Here is a 4,719-nt window from a genome sequence, read left to right as displayed (position 1 = left end):
GTGAGCATACAAAAAAACACTTAATTGTACACTATGAAAGGTTATATTTTATGGTATGTGAACTATATCTCAGTTAGAAAAAATAAGTCAGGCAGAAGAGGAGAAATCAACAAAGGAGATAGAGAAGGAGATGGGAAGAAAACCAATAGTAGATTATCCTAGAAAGAAAGTGAAAAAACAAATGCTGCAAAAAGAATGTGTCAAATGCTGTTGACAATTCACCTATGTTGAGGACGGAAGGCTATATCATTGGATTGAACATCATGAGGATCATTGATGACCTTGACAAGAGCCATTTGGGTGGAATGGTGAAGGGTGAAAGCCTGCCGTAGTGAGATGGGAAAAAAATCTCACTATTGGAGGGTGCTAAGGAACAAACTTATTATTATTATTATTATTGTTGTTATTACTGAGACAGCGTCTCACTCTGTCACCTTGGCTGCAGTGCAATGGTGCAATCTCGGCTCACTGCAACCTCCCCCTCTCGGGCTCAAGTGAACCTCCTGCCTCAGCCTCCTAAGTAGCTGGGACTACAGGTGTGTACCACCATGCCCAGCTAATTTTTGTATTTTTAGTAGAGATAGGGTTTCACCATGTTGGCCAGGCTGCTCTCAAACTCCTAACCTCAAGAGATCTCCCTGCCTCAGCCTCCCAAAGTGCTGGGATTACAGGCATGAGCCACTGTGCCCAGCCCCAGCTCATTATTTTTAAAAACTGGTAAGTAAAGGGAAGAAATCACGCATCTTTCCTGCCTTTCTATGGAAACAGACAGTAGGTGAGGGGACATTTCTTTTTATAGAAGTATTCCAGCTAATAAATGAAGATGGGATGACAGAATTCTAATATCACCACTTTGCAACCCCCAGTGGAGCACCAACAGCTGCTAACATCACACAGAGACATTATAACAACTCTGTACCTCCTAATGGAAGGACACACCACCACCAATGAAGTGATCATGCCAAGAAAATAAACCCAAATCTGATTAAGCTTCTAGATCCAACCAGCAATGTACAGGAAATTCAAACGATGGAAGAGCATGTTAAATGACACCACAGGGATGCAGTAGTAAACTCCAGACTGTGGAACATTCTATAGGATAAACAGCCAGTTTTTCCAACAAATACATTTTAAGGGACAAAAAGAGACCAGGCGCAGTGGCTCATGCCTGTAATCCCAACACTTTGGGAGGCCAAGGTGGGTGGATCTCCTAAGGTCAGCAGTTCGAGGCCAGCCTGACCAACACAGTGAAACCCCGTCTCTACTAAAAATACAAGAATTAGCTGGGCATGGTGGTGGGCACCTGTAATCCCAGCTACTCTGGATGCTGAGACAGGAGAATCGCTTGAACCTAGGAGGCAGAGGTTGCAGTGAGCTGAGATCGTGCCGCTGCACTCCAGCCTGGGTGACAGAGTGAGACTCTGTGTCAAAAAAAAATAAAAATAAAAATAAAAAAAAAAGAGAGAGAGAGAAATGGCAGGAGAACTTATAGATTAAGAGACACATATCAAGTAATTGCAATGTGTGGGGCTTATTTGGAACCAAATTTAAACAAACTTAAAAAAATTGTGACATCATGAGGCTATTATAAATGTGAAGAGGATATCAAAGATACATTTTACAGATGTATACTGATTATATTGTAGTTAAGATTATACAATATATGGGGCTTCCTTCAAAACAATTTGTGAGGGAAATAGGTAAGGGAACAGATGAAAAAATGTTCACCATGGCAGGATCATTTTTGAAGTTGACTGATGGGTACCTGGAGATTGATCATACTATTCCTTCTACTCTCTTCTCCACTTTTATATGTGTTTGAAATTCTCCACAATAAAAATTTTAAATACGTGACTAATATGCCAGAATCTTCAGTCATTAGTCCTGGATAATGGGAACATAAGTATGATGTTACTTTCTGTAGTTTTCTCTATTTTTATAATTTTTCACAAAACCCCAACAACTATGCATTTTAAAATGCAATAGAAAAATCTTAATGTATGGCCTTATACTTTTCTGTACCTATGGTTCCAGACGTTTTTGCTGGTACAACTGGAATTCTCATTGTAGAACTTAGGAAGTCTTGTAAATCTCATGGAGTTACATTTCTTAAGAATTCTTGAGATCAGATTTTTGGGGGGTGCTGAGTACAGGAGACTTTATTGATGGTACATGACAAGGTGAGGATCTCTAGGCCCCTCCCATTCTTCAGGGGGTCTGGCATGAAAATGTGTTAAGGAGGGGAGAATCTCAGTGAGGTGGGGGACTGAGTGGGGCAGGAACTCCCCAACAGCTGAGAGTCCAGCCTCTCTCTTCCTCTCGTGCTCTTGCTGGGGCTCGCAGTCTGGGGGGGGTCTTACTCCTCGGAGGCTATGTGGACCATGAGGTCCACCACCCTGTTGCTGCAGCCAAATTCATTGTCATAGCAGGAAATGAGCTTGACAAAGTGGTCGTTCAAGGTGACGCCAACCCCAGCATCAAAAATGGAATATTGGGTGTCTCTGTTAAAGTCAAAAGATACAACCTGGTGCTCATTGTAGCCCAGGATGCCCTTGAGGGGGCCCTCCTGAAGGCAGGTGAAGATGTCTGCCTCACCACTTTCTTGATATCATCATATTTGCCAGGTCTTTCCAGAAGGCAGGTCAGGTGATGATCTTGGCCGGGGGGCTAAGCATCTTGTGGTGCAGGAGGCATTGCTGACGATCTTGAGGCTGTTTGGGTACTTCTCATGGTTTATGTCCATCACAAACTTGGAGCCATAAGCAGAGGGGGCAGAGATGATGAACCTTTTGGCTCCCCCCCACCCCCCGCAAATGAGTCCTAGCCTTCCTCATGGCAGTGAAGACACCAGTGGACTCCACAACATAATCAATGCCAGAATCACCCCATTTGATTTTGGTAGGATCTCGCTCCTGGAAGATGGCAATGGGATTTCCATTGATAACAAACTTCCCATTCTTAGCCTTGATGATGCCATGGAACTTGCCATAGGTGGAATGAGAAGGGAACATGTAGACCATGTAGTTGAGGTCAATGACGGGGGTCATTGGTGGTGACAATATATACTTTGCCAGAGTTAAAAGCAGCCCTGGTGACCAGGAACCCAATACAGCCAACTCGTTTACTCTGGCCTTCATTTTCACCATGGTGTCTCAGGGACATGGACAGCGCTGCACAAGAAGATGCAGTGGATCAATTCTAGTGTCCAAGAGGAATAGAAAAACATGAATCGGTGGGGGTAAGGAGCAGTGGATCAGTTCTAGTGTCCAAGAGGAATAGAAAAACATGAATCGGTGGGGGTAAGGAGGGAGAGAGGAGAGAGGAAGAATATGAGTAGGGGAGAGACTTTGGAGACAACACTTTCAAAGCTTTAGTGTAAAAGGAAAGAGAAAAAATGGGGCAGTTCTTAGAGAGGGAAGTGGGTCAAGAGATACGTTTGTTCACTGATGAAAATGATCTGGTAGAGCAGGAAAAATTAATGATTTAGAAGAGAGGAGAAATGTTATAGCCACGTTCTTGAGTAGGTGAGAGGGGTGGGAATCTAGTAGATAAGTGGAAGAGTTGCCCCTAGATGGGAGACACCTCTTCCATTGTAACATATTTGGTTGTAGGAGCTTTGAGAAGTCCTTTTAATCTTCCGATTGCTTCTATTCTCTCAATAAAATAGGAAATGAGATCATCTGCTGAGAGTGAGGATGGGAGAGGGAGTGTTGGCACTTCGAAGAGAGAGGAATAGATGTAACAGTCTTTGAGGAGAGCTGGAGGAGGAATATCTAGGGAACTAGTTTGGTTGCCAGGCACGCAGCTCTAAGGACTCACTTGTGGCTAGCAGTCATTAATTTAAAGTGAGACCAGTCATCAGCCATCGTGGTTTTGTATTTTCCCTCAGCCACATGTCAGCTGCAGGTGCAGAGCAGGCAGAGAGTTGAATCGAACCAGGTTTGGGATTTTGTCAAGTAAGTATGCAGATGCGAGGAGGGTGAGGAGCTGGAATGCATGCAAGAGAGTGATTACAGTGACTAAGCATCGAAGGAAAGCTCAGTAAGTTGGGGAGAGAGGACATCAAGTGGGTGGGGGACAGTGAAAACAAAGGAAGATCTATGGATTTGACGTCTCATGCAGGCAAAGATAGTTAGAGTCACTAGTGGGAGCGAGCTGGACAGGGAGAAGATGGTAGTCTCCTATCTAGCCTTGCAATGAGACATCGAAAGTTTTGGTAGAAAAATTGGTAATGGTCAGGTCTAGGGTATGATCATGGAAGTGAGTGGCTGAGGTGGGTCAGGGTGGAGAAGATCACTGAAAGAGAGGAAGTCAAGGAACGAAGAGGCCACAGGTGGAAGGGTCTTCCTCATGGATACTGAGGTGGCAGTGGTAATATTAGCAGAGATTGTATTTGTGGCAGTGGCAGCAGCAGATGTAGTTGTTATGGTTGTCATTGTGAGGAGGGAGACAAATAGAACTCTATTAAGAATGCAAACATTGGACAGGCATGGTGGCTCACACCTGTAGTCCCAGCACTTTGGGAGGCTGAGGAGAGGGAACACGAGGTCAGGAGTTCAAGACCAGCCTGGCCGACATAGTGAAACCCCATCTCTACTAAGAATACAAAAATTAGCTGGACGTGGTGGTGGGTGCCTGTAATCCCAGCTACTTGGGAGGCAGGAGAATTGCTTGAACCCAGGAGACAAAGGTTGTAGTGAGCAGAGATCACAGCACTGC

At 44.4% G+C, this 4,719-nt stretch overlaps 1 pseudogene; it reads right to left on the bottom strand.

Moving 5' to 3' along the window:
- Positions 1 to 2,611: 2,611 nt before the first annotated feature.
- LOC129024221 (glyceraldehyde-3-phosphate dehydrogenase-like) lies at positions 2,612 to 3,162 on the bottom strand (annotated as a pseudogene).
- Between the last annotated feature and the right edge of the window lie 1,557 nt (positions 3,163 to 4,719).

This window comes from Pongo pygmaeus, chromosome X, assembly GCF_028885625.2.
Source record: "Pongo pygmaeus isolate AG05252 chromosome X, NHGRI_mPonPyg2-v2.0_pri, whole genome shotgun sequence".
Lineage (NCBI taxonomy): Eukaryota > Metazoa > Chordata > Mammalia > Primates > Hominidae > Pongo > Pongo pygmaeus.
Note: the sequence above shows the minus strand (reverse complement) of the source record. Positions and strands in the feature narration are given on the sequence as shown.